At 47.6% G+C, this 21,602-nt stretch overlaps 1 protein-coding gene across 5 annotated transcripts in view; it reads left to right on the top strand.

Annotated features, from left to right (window-relative positions):
- The window catches only part of TTLL6 (tubulin tyrosine ligase like 6), a 49,474-nt gene extending 44,815 nt beyond the window's left edge, over positions 1-4,659 (top strand). For 2 of the 5 annotated variants that reach the window (XM_038547594.1, XM_038547596.1), the window contains one exon: positions 1,516-4,656. The gene's annotated coding sequence lies outside the window, so the exon portion shown is untranslated. Of the gene's footprint in view, positions 1-1,515 lie in introns of all 5 variants that reach the window. The other 3 variants (XR_005364464.1, XR_005364463.1, XM_038547595.1) reach the window with 3 other exon arrangements.
- The last annotated feature ends 16,943 nt before the right edge of the window (positions 4,660-21,602 follow it).

The raw sequence follows: 21,602 nt of genomic DNA, 5'->3' as shown, positions 1-21,602 counted from the left end.
TCATGGGACTCAAGATCTCATGATCTTCCTGGGATCGAGCCCTGCATTGGGCTCCCTGTTCCACAGGAAACCTGTTTCTCCCTTTTCCTCTGCCTGCTGCTCTCCCCGCTTGTGCTTTCTCTCTGTCAAATAAATGAATAAAATAAAATAAATAATGGTTGAATGAAGGAAGGAAAGAGTAGAGCAGAGGTCTGAATTATGGATCAAGGGCTCTCTTGGTCAGTGTAATACCCTCCACACATCAAGTTGAGGTACCATGTCCCGTGTAATTCCTCAGGTCAGTGCTGTGAGGTTAGCAAGAAGACATCAATTTGGGGCAGTAAATGACTCGCCCAACCTCACACAAGTGATGCATTCTGGACAAATAGCATGATGTTTCTTCCATCTTGATCCATGTGAAGAAGGAGCCCTGACAATTTCCTGCATGTCTCTACTTAGATCACTATCATCTCATCATCCTTCCTCTCGATCTACTTTCGCAGTGGGTCAGCCACTGAGCCTAGGGTTTCAGATCTGTCAACAATTGAGTTTTAGGGGATAAATAGCCCACTTTGTAGATTTTAAGATGATTAAAAGCTTATTAAGGGGGGATCCCTGGGTTGCTCAGTGGTTTGGCACCTGCCTTTGGCCCAGGGAGTGATCCTGGAGTCCCGGGATCGAGTCCCATGTCGGGCTCCCTGCATGGAGCCTGCTTCTCCCTCTGCCTGTGTCTCTGCCTCTCTTTCTCTCTGTCTCTCATGAATAAATAAATAAAATCTAAAAAAAAAAAAAGCTTATTAAGGGGGATGCTTGGCACCCTGGTGAGTATATGGTGGCTGCAGTGGTGATGATGATCATGATAATGATACTGTATTGATGGTGATGACCCCAGTAGGTACTAAAGCAAAACACACTTGCTTTTGGTGTACTTTTAAAAGCTTTGTGTGCATTCTCTCCATCCTCAAAGTAACTGTGTGGTAAGAATCACTATAATTCTTTTTTTTTTTTTTAAGATTTTATTTATTCATGAGAGGCACAGAGAGAGAGAGAGGCAGAGACATAGCAGAAGGAGAAGCAGGCTCCATGCAGGAAGCCTGATGCGGGACTTGATCCTGGGACTCCAGGATCACACCCTGGGCCGAAGGCAGACGTTAAACCCCTGAGCCACCCAGGGATCCCTATTCTTTTTTTTTTTTTTTTTTTTTCAAACGAGAAAGCCAAAGGTTAGAGAGATTAAGTAACTTGCACGAGAACACTCAGAGCTCCTGGGCCTATGCACTTAACCACTACCTCTTATTGTCTCTGACCAGCCATCTTGGCTGCTCTTAAATGGTCCATATTCAATGTTTGGGGCTGTAAGGATGCAGGAAGATAAATGGCATGTAGGTAAAATGAGTTTCTGGTGATTATGGAGGTGATCATCTGAGTGCCTCCTGACCTGCTGGACAGGATGGTAAGGAGAGTTAATTGACTGGAATCTTCTAGATGCCATTTTAAAGGAAAATCTAAGAAAAAAATCTTTTTTTTTCTTTTCAGAATCATACTGGATCTCTGCCATTTCTCCCTCTTTCTACCTCTTATTCCCAGGAAAAGATTTATCTTTTTTTAAAGTGTCTACAATGTCCATAGAATCAACTGAAAGTTTTATTTCCTCATCTAGATAACCTGGTCTTATAACTTCCCATTAACACCACTGGGCCAACAGCCTTGTGTTTTATACCCTCCCAGTTAGTGCTGTAGGCCCATGACTTCTGAGACGTATCGGTGCTACTCCAGGACACACCCCAGTTGCCCCACTAGTGGCATTCCTTTGGGTCCCTCAGATGACACTATCATCCAGAACACTCCCCCCAGATAGAGCAATATGAACGGAGGACTGTTTCAGAGAGGAACTCAAAGTTTCCAGGAATCTAAAGCCCTCAGTCTACCAACAGGTCTGTGTCAGTAGGTTTTCAACTCCAAAGAGAAAAGACAGAGAAAGGGCAAGGCTTGATGGAAGATTCTGAACCCTGAGTAAGAGAATTGAGGCAGGTATAACTTTACCAGGTACAGACCAGACCTCCTCCTCCCACCTGAGCCACCTCTGTGCCCAACACCTTCTTGCTACCTCCCTTACCAGTCCACAGCCACATCAATCTTGCTGAAGAAGAAGTGAGGCAAGAATACCCAGCCTGCAGGTGTTTCTTCCATCAGCCTGCAGAAATGATGCATCTTCCCCTCAGGTATCTGTTAATAAAATAAATTGCCATGCTCAGTGCTGGGATGGTGAGCCTGATCCAGAGTGAGAATGAGCAGACGGAAGTGGGAGAGAGAGTTTTCCTGAGCACTCCTCATTAAGAAAGGTCCAAATTCACCAAAAATGCATCGGGAGCCTTTGAAGAATTTCTTTGGATGAATGGTAAGCCCTGTCCTCCTTGCTGAGAGCCTTGTGTCTGAGGTGGACCTTTTGGGGGGCTCCATGGTTGCCATGTGTCTGCCCAACATCAATCCTGGCTAGACTCCAGGCATAACATTTCATTTTGCCAGTTCGTTCTCTACCCTCTCTAAGAATGTGATCCAAGACTTTGCCTCACTTGCTCTTTCTGAGTTAGGTCCCAGGAATGAGCTTTGGAAGAGGAGTATGGGGCAGGGGTGGAAGAAGAATGAGGTCTGAAGTCAAGAGCCTGCTTCACAATGTTGATTCAGCTTTGCTCTATGAAGTCCTAATGGGATGAATTTCTGGCCCCAGGGATGTCAGGAGATTCTGAGATAATTGAAGCCTACACTATTCCTCACTTAATTATCCAAAACACTGAATGGAAAATCCATTTGCATCCAGCTGTGAAACACACACATACATAACACCTTCATCTCCACTTATGCCTGGTTTTCAAAGACTCCTGGTGTAGAGTTCTTAGTGAGTTGAGGCCTACCTGGATGGCAGAAGGAAGCCGTGATTACAACTAGGGAGATTAGTAAAAAATTAACCCTCCTGGGGCACCTGGCTGGCTGTCAGTGGAGCATGCGACTCTTGATCTTGGGGTTGTGAGTTTGAGCCCCACATTGGGTGTAGAGATTACTTTTAAAAAAATCCACTCTCCCTTTGCCAGCCCTTTCCCAACACCATTTAGAAGTCTCAAAAAGGACTGATTCAAGGCCAGTTTTTCCATTGTCATTATCAGTTTGCTATAGATTATAGCCTGGACCACACAAAAGATGTAAGACTTTAAGACTTTCTGAAATGGGGCTTTCTAAAACCTCGATGTCTTTCCCTTTTTCTCCCTAGTCACCAGCCCCAGCCAGTCAAGGTTCCTAAGCTGATAAAAAGGAATTCTTTTAATAAGGTGAAGTCAGAATTATTTGTCTTTCTAGGGGACAATTTGGTGTCCACATCCTTAATCCTAGACATAGTTTCAGCTTCATGAGCATGCAATCTGTGTAATCTCACATGGCTCCACACTTAGAAGGGCCCTATACTTGGTTAATGCTCTGTTGTCACCCTCTTGAAATTCTGGACATTTTTTGAACAAGGAGCCCCGCATTTTCATTTTGCACCCACCACATTATGTAGCCAGTCCTGCTACTGGCTTCAACAGGTCTGAGTTATCCAATGAGAAGGCAAAATGGCAGGCCCCATGCACCGCCTGCCTATTCACCCATAGGGTTTTGCAGAACAACTGTCTGCTGAACAAAAAATGCTTGTGACAGACCTTGCCCCTGTGGATTGGCAGTAGACTAAAACAGGTCCACAGACAGCTGGCCTGAATTAAGTGCCACTAATAAAAAGTGTCATTAGTTGAGAAGGAAATGCCCTCGCACCAGCTGGGAGGATCAAGTCCCCTTCTTCAGAGGAGGTGATATTTGAGATGGCAAGGAAAGATAAATACAATTTTGAATTGTTTTTTAAAAGATTTATTTTATTTTAGACGGGTGGGAAGAGGGGCAAAGGGAGAGGGAGAAGAGAATCCTCAAGAAGACTGCCGGCTGAGTGTGGAGCCGGATGCAGGGCTCGATCCCACAACCCTGAGACCCTGAGACCAGACCTGAGCTGAAACCAAGAGTCGGGTGCCTAACCAACTGAGACACCCAGGTGCCTTACAATAAATATGACTTTTTAAAGCGGATATGAGGTGTGGTACTGAGGCTTACTGGTCTGGAAGAAGACAAAAACAATCCCAAACATGGTCAAAAAGCAAAGCCGAGTCCAATCTGGATAGTTCCAAAAGGAAAATTGGGAGGTGACAATGAGAAGGTGGTGTGTGAGACCAGACCATATTGGAGACCCCAGCGCCCTTGTTTATATCACCAGTATTGCGTTCCTCGTGATGGTGAACTTGTTTACGTGGCTGTCTCTCCACAGGGCTATACCATGTCTTTACATCTTTTTTTTATATATTTTTTTATTTTTCTTTACATCTTTATATCCCCTGCTTTTAGCCTAGTGCCTAGGACATGATAAAAATTCGGTAAATATTTGCTGAATGACTGAATATTGAGGATCTAAAATGTTATCCTGGGAAGTGTTTACAGAATTCAGTGGAAAACCAACAGAGATTTTGAGTGGGGGATTTGAGCATTAGAAAATCGAATCTGGGGCAGCCTGGGTGGCTCAGCGGTTTAGCGCCGCCTTCAGCCCAGGGCATGATCCTGAAGTCCCGGGATTGAGACCCGCGTCTGGCTCCCTGCATGGAGCCTGCTTCTCCCTCTGCCTCTCTCTCTCTGTGTCTCTCATGAATAAATAAATAAAATCTTTAATAAAATACAAAAAAAAAATCGAATCTGGGGCAGCCCCGGTGGTGCAGCGGTTTGGCACCGCCTGCAGCCCAGGGTGTGATCCTAGAGACCTGGGATCGAGTCCCACATCTGGCTCCCTGTGTGGAGCCTACTTCTCCCTCTTCCTGTGTCTCTACCTCTCTCTCTCTCTGTGTCTATGGATAAATAAATAAAATCTTTAAAAAAAATCGAATCTGGTGGGAGATGGTAAAATGGATGACTGGCATAAGGGAGAGACCCATTGTGGGAGAGCAGTTAGGAGGCTCTTTTGGTGACCTCCATAAGAGGTCAAGCCCTCGCAGCCCTTCTTAGGATGATGGGCCATGGGAAAGAAAAGGAGGCAGGTGAGAAAAACACTGGAGAGCTGGGACATCACAGCTGAGTGAACGAAAGGGAGTAGGAAAAGAGAAGAGCAATGACAGCTTCAAAAGAGCTGAGTCTTGTGCCTGGGTGGTGCAGTTGGTTAAGTATCCTACTCTTGATCTCAGCTTAGGTCTTGATCTTAGAGTCATGAGTTCAAGCCTTGTATTGGGCTTCACAGTGGGCATGGAGCCTACTTAAAAAAAAAAAAAGAACTGAGCCCCCTCAAAGAAAATAGAAACATTGGGAGAAGGAGCTTTGGGGTGATGGAAATCACATCATCTATTTCATAAAGCAGGTGGATGAGTTCCAGTCCGCAGATATATTTAAAAGAATGGCATACTACTCAGCCGTCAAAAAACAAAATCATGCAATGATGTGGATGGAACTAGAGGGTATTATGCTTAAGCAAAATAAATCAATCAGAAAAAGATAATTATCATATGATCTCATTCATATATGGAGTTTAAAAACAGAACAGAGGATCACAGAGGAAGAGAGGGAAAAATAAAACGACAAAATCAGGGTTGGAGACAAACCATAAGAGACTCTTAATCATAGGAAACAGAGTTGCTGGAGGGGAGGGGGGAGGAGGGATAGGGTAACTGGGTGATGGACATTAAGGAGGGCACATGATATAATGAGCACTGGGTGTTACATAAGACTGAGGTATTACTGACCACTATCTCTGAAACTAATAATACATTATATGTTAATTGAATTTAAATAATAAAAAAAGAACAACGCTAAAGGAAAACCTTCCAAGTGCAAAAATGATTTTCCTGAAGACCAGATGGTTAAAAATAGCCATCTTGGACTGGGCAGGTTCTCTAGGCTCAGAACTACCTGGGCAGCTTAAGATACATGTGTGCTCCACCCTTTGAAAACCAGAGTAGTCAGTATGGGGGAGAGTGTTGACCTGAATTAGAAAGCTCCCCCATAGCCAGGTTTGGGAGCCACTTATCTGGCTCATCGCACACTGGGCAACCCCTAACCCATGTGTGGAACAGGCTGGGAAACTCTCCTTAGCCTTAAAAGGGCAATTGCAGATTCCAGTTTTCCTTCCATTCTGGCAGGGAGTGGAAGTCAAGCAGATTGGCAGCTGGTTCAAGCGGCTTCCCCCACTGGTACTGGATGATTACATGAGCTGAATATAATCATTCACAACCCTTGTCTTTACAGCTGGCATGTCACTTAGCTTAATTACAGCACACAGTGGCATTTCAATTCAAGGAATCTAAAAAAGCAATGAAATGGGTTTTGCAAATTGTTAGGAAGGCAATGAAGACCGTGGAACTGCAATTTACTAAGCATTGCTTTCAATTATTTTGCATTCTTCAGCCATGACTTCAAGTTACTAACCAGCAGCCTGGGAAAGCCAAGTAGGCAATGTGTCATGTGGAGTATATTTCATGACTCCTGAGTGCGTACTGTGTGTTGGGGAGGTGGCTGGAGGCTCCAGGAGCTACTTTGGGGTGGGAAGGGTTGTGATTGCTCTGAGCATGTGTTCTTCCCATCAGGTACTTGCTAATCATTCATCCACCATGACTCTCCTGAACCACAGACTCTGGTCTGGGGTGACCTCCAACAAGGGTCCCCCTTCCTCTTTACTCCTGAACTATCTACTATCCCCAGAAAACATGAGGAAAGAAATGTAGAAAAGCAAAACAAGTCATTCAAAAAAAGTCTAGGGATCCTTGGGTGGCGCAGCGGTTTGGCGCCTGCCTTTGGCCCAGGGCGCGATCCTGGAGACCCGGGATCGAATCCCACATCGGGCTCCCGGTGCATGGAGCCTGCTTCTCCCTCTGCCTATGTCTCTGCCTCTCTCTCTCTCTCTCTCTCTCTGTGACTATCATAAAAAAAAAAAAAAAGTCTAGAATTGGTGCCTGATTTCTCTGGCTGTCTGATTTCTTTTCCTGACTTATTTCTTGATTCCTTTCAATCCTTGAAAATGTACTTCTTGGGCAACCATTTTATTTTATTTTATTTTTATTTACTTCATTTTATTTTATTTTAAGATTTCACTTATTTATTCATGAGAGACACAGAGCAAGACACAGAGACATGGGCAGAAGGAGGAGCAGGCTCCCCATGGGGAACCAGATATGAGACTCGATCCCAGGACTCTAAGATCACAACCTGAACCAAAGGCAAATGTTCAGCCACTGAGCCACCCAGGTGCCCCTTGGGCAGCCATTTTAAAGGGCAAGACTGTGCTGTCACACACCCCCCCCCCATCCCGCCTAGGAGTCTTAAAAATGAAAAGGGACCCCATCCATCTGAGAAAGGGGTGGAAATAACAGGAAGTCCAGCAGGTAGTGCTGAGACAGATCCCTCTCACTACGGGCAACATTGTTGGCGGGGTAATTGGGAACAGAATGCCAGCTGCCTCAGCAGTCATGCCAGGTGGGAGAGCAAACACCAAAATCCGGTTGGCAAGCCTAGCAGGGCCATCACGATGTGGCCAAAGCAAACAGAGGCTGAGGCAGGCCCGCTGCAGTGGACTCTCGCTTCCCCTTGGATCTTGGTGGAGGGTGAGACCGAGCCAGCAGAGCCACGTGTCAAGGCATCAAGTAGCCATGGGGATGCTCATACCCAACCCCAGGCAAAGCCCCAAGCTGAACCCTTGTTTTCCTTTGCCAAGGTCCTCTTTCAATTTGGGATAGGCTAAGGAAAGTCTGATAATGATAACACTTTCATCTGTATTTGTTTATTCTTCACAGGAGTCCTGGGAGGTCAGTATTATCCCCATTTTACATATGAGAACACTGAGGCTAGGGGCAAGTCAAGACTCAGCCAGGACTTAGCCTCAGGGCCTCTGATTCAGTGCCTATTGCACTTCCTATTCCCTCCACCCACCCATCTCTCCACCTTGAACTCTCCAAAGTCAATTTTCACCATCTAAATGGGACCTGGGTTCTTTCTATTTCATAGCTGAGGAGCAGAGGCTCAAAGGAGGTGTGTGTTGGGGGTTATGTTTGTTTTAGACCAGAGAATAGCTAGTTGCTGTCCCAGATTCTATCTGCCACACCCGCCAACCAGAAGCCCAGTGAGATGAATCTCTTTATGAATAGTTCGAATTCTTTGGAGATTTCAAAAGTGTGTCCCCCCTCCTTTCTTTCCTTTTCTTTTCTTTTCTTTCTTTCTTTCTTTCTTTCTTCTTTCTTTCTTTCTTTCTTCTTTCTTTCTTTCTTTCTTTCTTTCTTTCTTCTTTCTTCTTTCTTTCTCTTTTCTTCTTCTCTCTTTTAAAAAAGATTTTATTTATTTATTTTTTCATGAGAGACAGAGTGAGGCAGAGAGATACACAGGCAGAGGGAGAAGCAGGCTCCCCATGGGAAGCCTGATGCTGGACTCCATCCCAGGATCACCGCCTGAGCCAAAGGCAGACACTCAACCACTGAGCCACCCAGGTACCATCCCCTCCTCTTTATTTACACATAAAAGATTTGAATCAAGATCTCTGGTTTTCATATTATAATTTGGTTGTAGTTAGACTTGGCCTGAATAGACCCTCTTACAACCTGGCGTCTCTGTGGTTCAAAGGCTCAGTGTACCCATAAAAATTCATATTTCTTGCAGCCTGGTTGGGAAATTCAGGTTTCATGGAAAGATGTACAGTAGCTGTAGTCCTATGTGATGGAAGGACTGGGTTCCTACGGAGAGAAGGAAAGGCAGCTGTTGGATTGCCTGTTCTCTTCTGGGTCTCCATTCCTCAGCAAATTTCCTGAGTCTTTGAAAATTCCAGATTATTTTCCAATCGTGCCTCTTTGAGGGGAGGGAAAGACGGGAGGAGGAAAGAGGCGTCTCTCATGAGACTCAACCCCTACAACCTGTCCTCTTGCCCTGGAATTTTCCTTCGCTCTGCCTCCGGGGACCTTGCAGGGAAATGCCATTCGCCAGAGGGGGCCTGGGATGGTAGAGGCGGAGGGCTCGGTTGGAGAGAGTTCTCCATCCCCCACATCTGGAGCGAGGACTTAGAGGGATCCCGGAGGGGGGTCGGGGGAGAGGCCTGTGCGGGGCTGGTTTGGGGGTTCTGTGGGAGAAGGTGCGCGCGAAAAGGCGCAGCCGGCAACTTTGCACAGAATTGGAGATTAGGACACACGGAGAAGAAAAGTTCACTCCCCACGACCCAGGCCCATTCCAAGCGACCGAGGTCTTCGGCTGAGGCTGAGCCCCGCGCTCTCCTGGCCCGGGAAAAATCCGTCTGGTGCGTGGGGCCGCCCAGCCCAGCGTCTCGTCTCGGGGCTCCTCGCGCGCAGAGAAGCCCGACTTCGCCCCAGCGGGGTCCCAGGAGGATCCGCTCGAGGCTGGAGGAAGTACGACGGGGCTGGAGGAGCTGCCGAGCTCCCAGTGGAAACGCTCAGGGCCGGGTCGACCGCCAGTTACCAAGAGCCTCCCGCTCCAGGTTGCGCCCCAGAGGCTCCCACTCAGGTACCCCAAAGCCGCAGAGGTAAGCCCCGCCCCCCCCCCTTCGCAGGGAACACTGCATTTTGTGCTGCTTGTGTTGCCCGTTTATGTGCCAGGCCCCGGGGCCAAGCGCTTTCCGCTTTCCGAGCTAAAACCACCTAATGGGGGGCAGGGGTTCAGTCCCCATTTACAGATTAGAAAACTGGGCCCTGAGAGGCAGAGTAATGCTAGAGGCAATATGTATGGGAGGCAAGACTGAATTTGGTCACGACTCCAAGGAGACGGTTGCTTGAACTTGAAACTGCGTGCTCCGAATTAGTTCCTAGTGTGGAGATCATTGCAATACCACGCAGGAGACAGAGCATTCCAGTGTAGTCCCCTCCATTCTGTCACTGTTCTCATAAGGACCCCTCGGGAGGGAAGACTTGGTGGGAATGACAGTTCCCCCAGTTTTCCAGACTAGGAACAAGTTCAGCCACATCCAGGGCCCAGGTAGTCCAGAGGCCAGCTCCACGAAAGGGCTTCTGATGTCCTAAACCCAGGAAGCGCTTTCAGCCCTCTCATGAATTATTTTCATCTTTGAAGTAAATGGGATGCTGAAAACACGGAGTGTCTCTGGACCACAGTACGTAAGATCTACTCACATCTACCTCTTCTCAGAGCCATTGAACCTCTTGGTGTGGAGGGCCACCCCCTGGGCTCCAGAGCAGAGAATGGAACTCCATGCTTCCCTCCCTTGGGGCGGGGAGGGGGGCTGTGGAGAAGAGCAGAGTATGACTTTTCCTTTGATCCACTTCTCAGGGCCTTTAGTCACTTGGTTAGGACTAAGCAGAAGACAAGTGGCAGAGGGTTTCTCTGGGATATATGCAGTCAGGGCTTGGCAAGGTCAGAGAGGGAGCTGAGGCTGGCAGGACATCCCTGTGGTCACTAAGTGCTGGGCGGGCCACTCCGTTTGTTGATTTGATTCCAGCATCAACTCTGTGGCTGTTAGTGTCATCTCTCTTTTACAAGCAAGGAGACTACTCAGGGTGACGAAGACACTTGCTGGGCCTGAAGCTGGTGGGCACTGGGATCCAGGTCTATGCTGGATCTGTTTGGCTTGAGAGCTCCTCTCGACCAGCCCAAGGATGGCTTGAATTGGGAGTCCAAACAGGCTCTTTTCACACCATTCTTCAACCTTCAAAAATGATAGCCTTAATAACCATGTTCTTAAAGTTTTGTGACCAAGTCCCTCCCTAAGGAGTGAAGATTACATTCTTATCCTGCCTAGGTCCTTAACCCCTCCCATGCCCTGTCTCCCTTCAGAGGGATATCCTTCAGGTAATCCTGGGGGAATGGGAACAGGGCCGGCACCTCTCAGCCCTTTCCTGCTCCCTCCTACCCCCACTCCCTAAGCCTGGGACCTTTTCCAAAGTCACATTTCCCAGGTTTGAGTAACCCGATTCTTTATGTAGGAGGAGAGAGACAGCGCCATGGGATGCTCCTTCTTTGGCCTCCGGTAGGCAGCACAGAAGCCCCCAAGGAGGGCCCACTGGATTCCTGGCTGGAGGCAGACGGGATTTCAGAACGTCCCCTCTTCTCAGCCTCTCTGCTAACCCTCCTCCCTCTCTCGCCACCCCCTCACCTTTCTGGTCCCACCAGTTCCCAAAACGCAGAGGATGTTTACCCTCCTGAGCAAGGCGGACTCTAGGCTGAGGTCAGAAGCCTGATTCACCGCAGGGAGGAACCCAAGCCCGGCCCCGGCCCAGTGGGCCCCAAGCAGGCGGGCTTAAGGGAGGTGATCAAGGCTGGGAAACGCCACCCCGCCCAGCCAATAAACGTCTCTGCGCCTCCCCAGCCCCAAGGGCATCCCTCCCGCCACCGGCCCTACCCCCCCCCCCCCCCCACCGCTGGCCAGGTCTGGATGAGAGCTAGACCTTAGGAGAACTCCTAGGTGGCCCTGGGTGGCCCCCACCCCCAAGTCCCTGTCTGGATTGAGATCGAGGGCGCTGAAGGACAGTTGCCCATAATATGCTCCACCTCACCCCAACTCACTAGAAGACTTTCGTGACCCTGCCTGAGGCATACCCAGCTGAAAGCCTAGCGATCTCTGCTCAGCAACCCTCCACCCCTCCAAACTGGGCTGAAAAACTGATGGAGGAAGAGCCTGGACGCAGGGAGACACGAGAACTCGCACCTTCCCATTGGCCAGGAGTTAGGGGTTCAAAGGCTTGGATTTGAAGCCCAGGATTAAGGGAAGAAGAATAAATGCAGCCTCCCCACCCCCTTTCTCTAAGCCCTCCAGGGACAATATCCCACTTCAGAACCCAGAAGGGGTTAATATTTTACCAGCTACCCCGTCTGTCTGCAGGCTGGGAAAGGCAGGTCCCAGGTTGGGTCAGTGGGGTGGCAAGGGCCCCAGGCTGCCCCCTCCCTCACCTGTGCAGCCTCAACCCAGCCTCATCTGCCCAAGCTGTGTTGCCCCCGCCCCCACCTGACCCCGACACACTGATAAGCCCCCAGACAGCTAAACATCGTTAACTTCTTTGCCTTTCTAGACTCCTGCCTGTCCTTTCTCCGACCTCAGGCGGAGGGGTTGCCTGGGTGGATGTCTGTAGTTTCTCTGGGAACTGGACTTCTACACACCACACATATGGCCTTTGCCACACGTCTGCTTTCCCATCCTCATGCTTCTGGACCAGGAACCAACTTTCTGTGACACTCTGTTGGTCTAAAATAATGTTTTCTCACCCTCCATGAGCCACAACTCATCTTGCCTATGTGGACCTTCTTAGAAGACTTCCAGGAAACAGTAAAACTCAGAGAGAGAAAGGATGTCAGAAAATGTCAGCAACGATTTCACAAATTGAAACTTAAAATCCCTCTCAGCCTAACTGTGAACGTGAGGGGAAAGGAGTTGGGTTGTCCACTGGGACTGCACAACCAAATAGTGTTCTGAGTTGCTCATTTCCCTTTGCCTTTCAGAACCTCGCTCACAAAGGAAAAGGAGGAATCGGACAGACAGGAGATAATGTCTATACCAAAACAACCAGTTGCTGGGAAGTATCAGGATGGTAGTTTTCCCCTGGTATGGACGGAGTGTGGACAAAGTGTGGATCACGGTCTCGAGTTTGCAGGCCATCTGTCCGGGACAGAGGGAACCACTGTTTGAAAGCTTATCAAAAAAAAAAAAAAAAAAAGAAGAAGAAGAAGAAGAAGAAGAAGAAGAAGAAGAAGAAGAAGAAGAAGAAGAAAGCTTATCATTCTTGGGGTGCCTGGGTGGCACAGTTGATGAAACCTCTGACTCTTGGTTTCAGCTTAGGTCATGATGTCAGGGTCCTGAGATCAAGCCCCATGTCGGGCTGAGCACTGAACATAGAGTCTACTTGTGACTCTATGTTCCTCCATGTGCTCTCTCGCTCTCTCTCAAATAAATAAAATATTTAGAAGGAAAGAAAGAAAGAAAACAGAAAGGAAGAAAAAAACAGAAGAAAGAAAAGAAAAGAAGCCGGTCATTTTTGATGCAGCTGCTTGCTCCAGGCACTCTCACTGCCACCAGGGGCATGGAATCTGCCCTCGAATCTTTCCTAGCCCTCTTCTCCCCACTCCTTCTCCAAAGAAAGAGAAGGCTCCTGGAAGAGACCCCTGGAAGACAGGCTCTGGCCAAAGAGGCAGGGTGGGGGTGTGGGGAAGTGGCATCCAGGAGAGAGGGCAGATGTGGGTGGGGATGAGAGCTCTTCCTTCCTGGAGGGGCCACCATCCTTTCTAGATGGGACCTGAGGTCTTAAGTCTAAGTGTGCAGTTTCTACCAATTTGAACAATTATTTGGATAAATCAGAACTTTTCCCTTAAAAAAAGATTATTTATTTGTTAGAAAGAGAGCACGCAAGCAGGGGGAGCAGCAGAGGGAGAGGAAGAAGAAAGCTCCCCGCTGAGCAGGGAGCCCACGTGGGGCTCAACCCCAGGACCCTGGGATCACGACCTGAACTGAAGGCAGATGCTTAACCGACTGAGCCACCCAGGTGCTCAAATGAGAACATTTTCTAACTGAAAGTAATGCAGTAATAGGACCACAAAATTAAATGTCGTTTGGCCAGAAATTAGGTAGTAAAGCCCTTAGATTTCTTTCCAAAAGAGAGGTCTTTTGACAAAAAAGAAATCGATATTAAATCATTACCTGAATACTTAAAAAAATCTTTAAAATGTGATTTACCCAATCTATATGTCACTTCCAACAATTCTTGAGGGGATGAAGCTTAATAACAAAACTTTGGGGGGAAGTATATATCATTTTCAAACTTTGAATACTGCCCTGAGCCGTTTGACCAGAGAGATCCCGCAACCCCAAAGTTGTTAGCAAGTTCCTGGCTTGCCGTAGTGCTCAGTAAATGTTAGCGACACCGTCCCCTCTGCAGCGGTGGCCCTGGCTCCCTTCAGTGGAACTCTGCAGGGGGCTTGAATTCTCTCTTGACTTTCCCTCTAAAGATCTGCTTAGGTTTTTTGCCACGTCTCTTGACTAGTATCTCAAGCACATAAATGGACGCAAACCATTCTGTCTTCCAAAGAACTCCTGGAAATGCCGGGAGTGCAGGGCTGAGCAGTAAACCCCCAGCAAAGCGCTGGCCATGGCCCGGCTCCGAAGCGCTCCATTCAGTGGAAAATTTGGTGTAGCCTTATGGGGCTACATTTGCCACCAAGCCTGGGACAGCGGAGCCCCCGCCTGCAGCTTTGTCCCTGGGATCCCCGGCAGTCGGCTCCCTGTGGGGATCCCATGTCTGAAAAAGTGATCTCTGCGGCTCCTCGGATCTCTGACTCCTTGCTTGCCTCTCTTGCACCCTAGCACCCCAACTCCAGTCCCACTGAACCTCCTGCCCCCACCCAGTCTTTGTGGTCCCTTGTGTCCTCTGCGGATGTAATAAGTGGATGGCGATCACTAGGTCATGGGAGGGAGCAGCCAGGGCACTGGCTGTTTTCTCTCAGTTCCCCCAGAAAATTGGAGGCTCAAAAGACAGACCATCACCCCACCCCCCCTTAGAAAGGTGGAATTTCCAGAAACCTATCTGCCAGAAGCCTGGAGGAGCTATATCTTAGACTCCACCCCAATTTTCTAGTATTTTGTAAGCTGTTGGATGAGAGTCTGGTGACCTTGGGAGGCCATTGCACTGGGCTGAAGCTTAGAGGGAGCCAGGATGAGCGAGCATCGGACCTGAGGTCTCTGTTCTGCAACGCTGAAGTTTCCATCATTGTCCGACATGGGACTTTCCTGTGTCTTTTTTTTTTTTTTTTTAAGTAATAAGCCCAATCTGGGACTCGAATTTACAACCCCAAATGGAGAGTCCCATGTTCGACAGCCAGCTAGGAGCCCCTGTGTCCTCTAATCTTAAGGAGAATGGAGAAGACAAGGAGATAATTAAGAAAATAACCAAATCTCCCACCCCCATTTTCCAATACAGATGGAATTCTGCAAGAGAAAATCGAAGTGGGCAATAGTCCTAAATCTACAGCCCATTTCATCCATTTTTTTTCTTCAGCTCCCAGAAAAAAATTGTCACCTCCCAGAAAAAAAACTCCAGTACCTACAGATGGATACATTTATTTATTTATTTATTTATTTATTTATTTATTTAACAGTTTACTTCTTTTTAAATTTTTTTAAATTTATTTATGATAGTCACACAGAGAGAGAGAGAGGCAGAGACACAGGCAGAGGGAGAAGCAGGCTCCATGCACCGGGAGCCCGACGTGGGATTCGATCCCGGGTCTCCAGGATCGCGCCCTGGGCCAAAGGCAGGCGCCAAACCGCTGCGCCACCCAGGGATCCCCATTTTATTTATTTTTTAATTAAATTTTTATTTTTATTTATTTATTCATGAGACACCGAGAGAGAGAGAGAGAGAGAGAGAGAGAGAGAGAGAGAGAGAGAGAGAGAGGCAGAGACACAGGTAGAGGGAGAAGCAGGCTCCATGCAGGAAACCTGATGTGAGATTAGATCCCAAGACTCCAGGATCACACCCAGGTGGAAGGCAGGTGCTAAACCGCTGAGCCACTCAGGGATCCCCTGATGGGTACATTTTAAGTCCTCTGTCGCATGTATAACTCTAATGACAGAACAAAACCACAATCTTACATTTTAATAAGTATAATAAAAAACAAATTAGTATGAATCTAGGACACTGGGTGGTTCAGCGGTTGAGCCTCTGCCTTCGGCCCAGAGTGTGATCCCAGGGTCCTGGGATCAAGTCCCACATCTGGCTCCTTGCATGGAGCCTGCTTCTCCTCCCTCTGCCTATGTCTCTGCCGCTTTCTTGGTGTCTCTCATGAATAGATAGATAAAATCTTAAAAAACAAAAAAAGAATCTAGATCAACAAAAAACAGTAGAAAATGGGCAGATCCAAAAAGACAGTTCTCTAAAAAAGGACACACAAATTGTTAAAAGTAACACTATGAAAATAAGTTTAGACTCTGCGATCATTAAAAATGCACAAGGGAATGTAGATTTACAATATTCAATAATCTTTTGGTATATAGTAGTGAAAATGTTATCCTACTAGTCAGAACAAATAAATAAATCATTATAGTAGTGAAAATGTTATCCTACTAGTCAGAACAAATAAATAAATCATTAACTTTGCAAAAAATGCACAAGGCTTTTGATAGGACCCATTTCTAAGACTATAACATGCATATACACACCGAGTTGTGCATTTTGTATACAGTAGTAGAAGAAAAGGAAGACAAAAATTGGAAACAATTTAGATAGCTATCAATAGTTGCCTAGTTAAGTAAGTTCTGGCACATTCATACAATAAAATAGAGTCACTAAAAAGGAGGCATTAGTAAAGATAGAGAACCATTATCAACATGATTTTTAAAATAAAAGACAAAATACAAAGCTTTGTGTATGGCATGCTGCTATTTGTGTTAAGGGCTATATTTATAAGGATACTGAAAACTCAGCAGAGCAGTTGCTTCTGGGAAGGTCTGAGGAAAGAAGCGGGAGTACTTTTCTTTTCAACGTATGTCTTTTGGTAACTTTTGAATTTTTCCTTTAGCATACATTATCTGTTTTTTAAAAGATGGATTAAAAGCCAGGAATTATTATTTTAATTGTGTTCATTTTGTTATGTAGGTATTGTGTTACATGGTGTTATGTAGGCAATAGAAATTTATTGTGAAAAAAATTGAAAACAAAAATTAAAAACAAATTACATGCCTGTTTTTATAAGATCTCATCTACACAATCTTGATAATAACTAACGTGTGGACTTTTCTCAGATAATTACAACTAATAAAATATCAGATCGTTGACTTAATCCATTGAAAAAATAAAAAGAGTTATTATTACTTTTTTTTTTTCTGAAGCAGGTTTGCAGTTTAATCCAACCAGGATGATGCCAAAGCAGGTCCGGGTGAAAAGATGTATTCGGTGGGGGCGGAGGGTGTGTAAGAACTCACTCTTTTGGCGCCCAGACCAGGTCTGTACAGCTGAGACCTCGGAACAACGCAGAATGAAGGGGAAAAGATTTGCACCATTCAGACTAAAAATGAAGCCAAAGTCTAACCGTGCGTTTTTAAGTGGAAACATAGGCACTGTGTGAGTCTGCTGGGGGCTCCCCAAATTCCCTGGGCGGCGTGGCTCCGTGGATCTCCGGCCCTTTCGTCCCTGGCCCGCGGAGAAGCTGCGGCGGCGGCCGCTGGGCCCCTGGGCCGCGGGGGTTGGGGGGCCCAGGGCACCTGGGAACCGAGATGGGGCAGAGAGAGCGTGCACGGTGCACCGTACTCCTGATGGAAAGAAATGCTTGTCTGCGGCCTCCCCAGACCCCAGGCGAGAGGGAGGGCCTGGACCCCGAGCCCTTCGCCCCGACCCGCCGGGTCGCTGGGGCCCCGCTTCGGGCAATCTCAGCGGGTCGGGCCGGTTCCCGCGCCTCACTCAGAAAGAGGTCGGCCTCCCGGTGCAGGTTCTCCGAGGACTGGGTGGGGAAGCCGTCGGGCCTGAGGTTCTCCCGCCGCCCGTACTGAGCTGGGCACCCCCCACCCCTCGGAAAACGTGGAGCGAGAGCGGGGCGCCCTTTCGGTTGGGGCGACTCAGGGCGCTTGCTCTCCTGGTCCCTGGAGCGACCAGCGATCGCTTGGACCCGTTCAGCAGAACCCTGGGCCTGGGGTCAGACACCCCTCCCCGCAGCTTTGCCCAAATCCTCTTTCCTGCATAGACCGAGGCCTCGGCTATCTTGCGGGTCTCCTTCTCTAAAAATACAGGGAAACAGAGGCACAGAAGATTATAAAGAGATTTGCTGCAATTGGATTAGGAGATCTCGGGATGGTTTTGTGGTCAGCAGGATCCTTGGCAAGCCCAAGACACGTCGTGGTGTGAGGAGGAACAAAGAGGTAAAGCCCTAACTGGGGGTGAGAGACATCCTAACCAGGAGAGGGGATCCTGGAGAACAGGGAGATCTGACCCTCCAGGAGCCTCACAAGGAGCCCTGGGGAGCAGAACTCGGACTTGAGAGCCAGCAAGCCAACCTTCCCAGCTTCTGGAGTCTTCTCAAAAAGCAGCCTCTCAGATGCTAAAATGATCCAAACATTATTGGAATTATAAACTGACTGGATTTACCCCCTCCCCATCCAAAACCATCAATTTCCTCCCTTTTCTCCTTCCTCTCCCTTACTGGGGACTCTGCTACCAGTTGTCAGCGTTGCCAGTTCCCTTCAAAGAAACTGGGAAATGAGGGCCGATTAGTGTCTGCTAAGCAAGGTCCTTGGAATCGTATTCCTCTGTCACCCCCACCACCTCCTTCTTTCCCCCCTTTGACTGGCGTGACTTAAACTGGAGGAAGGGGAGGCTTGGAATCTGAGTGCTCTAGCTTTCTTTGTGTAATGTGGCTCTGTAACACCAAACGAGAGGAGATGACCAAGAATAAGACTTATACTAAACACTAAACATAGAAACAAAACCTCATTGGCTTTGGAGGACTTTAAATTGTGGGTGGATCTTTGGTCTTGCTTCCGACATAAGATTAGAACTGATAAAACTTCAGTATCACTCTAGATTGATTTGTTTATAAGCAAGGAACCAGAATACTTTCTCTTCAATAATCGGTAATTGGTAGAAGTGAGAGATTTTCCCCCATAAGGGTGGATCTATACCTGGATAAGGGCAAAGGAGGCCTGACAGCCTCCCTACAGGAGTTAACAACTCAGGTAGAGTGAATATTCCAGACAATCAAATATTTGGTCAAAGAAAAGCAAAACAATGGCTCTGGCTGATTTCTTCCAGAATTGGCTGAGCCTAGCTGGTTACTTTGGCATCTTAGAAAGCCAGCCTAGCAGGTACTGAACTAGGTGATCTGTATTTGTGTCAACATGGGGTCTGGATGATTCCAGCCCCTGCTATCCTCTTGTCTAGTTTGTTCGGACTTCCCTTTGCTCTGTGTGCACTGAAATTCCCTAAGTTCTTTAACTTCAGTTTTCATCCATTTCCTCCCTCCTCCACACATATATATTCCTATCTGTTTCTCTGTCTGTCACTGCATCCATTTCTCTGGGGGTTCTGGGGTTCCTCTGGATTCAGTCCCATAGGTCTGGTGATGGAATTACCTGGTTACCCATTAATTGGCTTGTTCAAATGCTACATCAGAGATCCTGTATGTGAGGACGCAGCTGCTGTCTGCCTGTGTTTATTAAATTCCCACACACTTTGAAATAGCATCAAAATTTCGTTCCTCCTGAAACTGAAAATTCGAGTAGGTCATAGACGGAAGATTTTATTTTGTTTCAGTTTGTAGTCTTGTTGGCCTGGCCATGAATGGAAAAAAAAAGTTTCCAGGCCAAGACTCCAGCTGAGATACAGACTTTACCACCTACATTCGGAAGGATCTGGGGAACTGGATGGAACTGCTAGGACAGAGTTCTGGGGTCCAGAGGGGACTAAGAGGGAGCTAAGGTGTTTAGAATCCAGCCTCCCTTTTGCTAAAAAATAAATAAGTTCTGGCATCCAAATGAAGTAAAAGTTTTTTTAAAGATTTTATTTATTTATCCATGAGGCACAGTGAGAGGCAGAGACATAGGCAGAGAGAGAAGGAGGCTTCCTGCCGGAAGCCTGATGTGGGACTCAATCCCAGGACCCCAGGATCATGCCCTGAGCTGAAGGCAAACGCTCAACTCCTGAGCCACCCAGGCACCCAAGGAAGGAAATTAAAGGAGGCAAAAGGGAAAAGAAAACCAGGAAGAAAAAAAAGCTGGCGGTGGTGAGGCCCTTCTTAGCTCAGAACTGGCTCAGTCTTGGGCCCCTAGCAGAACCTTCCACACCCACCTCAGGTGCCAAAGACTGTGTAAACAAGCCATCCTGCTGTTCTTCCTTAAGTCTTCCCTTCTTTCCCCGCCTCAAATACCCATACTCTTCTCTGAGGCAGGAACCCAGATGCAGTGCCAGAGTCTTCCACCCCTTCTTGCTTGAACTCAGGTTGGCCGGCTCCAAGTCCCCCTTGAATCCCTGCCACTCTCCTACCTTTCCTGCCCCACTCTGCACTGTCCTGGTCAGGGCAAAGGAGCTTGGCATACAGGTGTCACTGCCCAGAGTCTCCAGATTGCCCCGCTCCACATGGTATTTCCAGATTCTCTTTAAATAAAGGGCTTCAGCTTTCCAATCCCAGCAAATCAAAAAAGTTTTCAAAATGTAGATTCCCTGGTGCCAGGAACCATCCCTGCAATGCTAATGGCTCTAGGGGGATCCAGCACTCCGTAGGGAAGGAGCCTGCTTTGTCGATGGGGGTCTGGAGTAAAGGGCTTTTACGTTGGATGGAAAGGAATTTAAATCCCAAACGGAAACTCCATGCTGCAAAGACCTCGTGATGTAAGGCAAACTGGAATCTTGGATGATAAAGACCCAGAGGCCCCAGTAGGAGGAGGAGCTGCAGTTGCCAGGTCAGCGGAAGCAAAATTGAGCCTAAATTTCTTTTCTGCAATGAGATAGCTTCACGTGTCCCTTGCAGATATTGTAGAACAAGTGAATAAGGTATATAAAGATGTGTTTGTGTATAAAACACCAGATTTTCTTTTTTAAAAAAGATTTTATTTATTTATTCATGAGAGACACAGATAGATAGAGAGAGAGAGAGACATAAGCGGGGGTGAAGCAGGCTTCCTGCAGGGAGCCTGATGCGGGACTCGACTCGATCCTGGGACTCGGGATCACGCCCTGAGCCAAAGGCAGAGGCTCAGCCGCTGAGCCACCCAGGCACCCAAAAAAACAGATTTTTAAAGAAAGAAATCCTATCAAACCAGCAGTTGAGAAAATCAGACTCACTTAATACCCCTGGCTGGCTGCGTGAGTTAGCTTGCTCTCCCCCAGCTCCCTCCCTTCTCTCTCTCTCTCTCTCTCTCTCTCTCTCTCACAGAGGCACTGCTGCTAGGATGAGCAAGCTCACTCTAAGCAAAAGTCACGCTTATATTTCACCCCAAGGCTTTCAAAGGATAAATACAAGTTTTGTGTATGTCTCAGAGAGGATCACAAGCAGCCCGTTACTCGGGATGGATTATGTGAGATTCGGTTTACGAGGGCAAATTGTGTTTCACACATGAGTCACCTTGAATAACCCAATAATTAATTAAAGCCATGTCTTGCAGAGGAGAATTTATTACATTTGCCAGCTTTTTATGAGCTAGGTGTAGTTTGGAAATGAAAAATGCGAGCACTCTTCAATGAATGAGGTCGGCGCTGCTTTCAGCACTCGCTCATGGAGACTCCCTCTCACCAGGTCCCCAAGAGCAAACTCTCCGGGTGGTGGGAGGGACTTCAGCTAAGACGAGTAGGGCAGAGCAGCCTGTAGCACCCCCTCTTCAGCTTCTGTATCCAGGGCCACCCCACCAGTGTTTTCTGGAGTTCCTCCTGGAAACAAGTTGGGGCTGTGGGGTGGTTGATACAGCAGAGCTGGGCGCCTTGGAAAGCCAGAAGGGGTGTGGGCTGTAGGGAGGGAATTCAGGGATGAGACAAAATCCTGGCTCCAGACTCCTTCACAGTCCCTGGGAAAGAGGAGTGGGCATCCTGATCCTCTTCTCCAAGCCGAGAAGTCACAGCTTCTCCTCTGGCTGGGCACCACCAAGCTCAGCTCACCTCCCAGTTTGGGAG

The sequence above is a fragment of the Canis lupus genome, chromosome 9 (assembly GCF_011100685.1).
Source record: "Canis lupus familiaris isolate Mischka breed German Shepherd chromosome 9, alternate assembly UU_Cfam_GSD_1.0, whole genome shotgun sequence".
In the NCBI taxonomy this organism is placed as follows: domain Eukaryota; kingdom Metazoa; phylum Chordata; class Mammalia; order Carnivora; family Canidae; genus Canis; species Canis lupus.
This window is presented reverse-complemented; position numbering and strand designations above follow the sequence as displayed.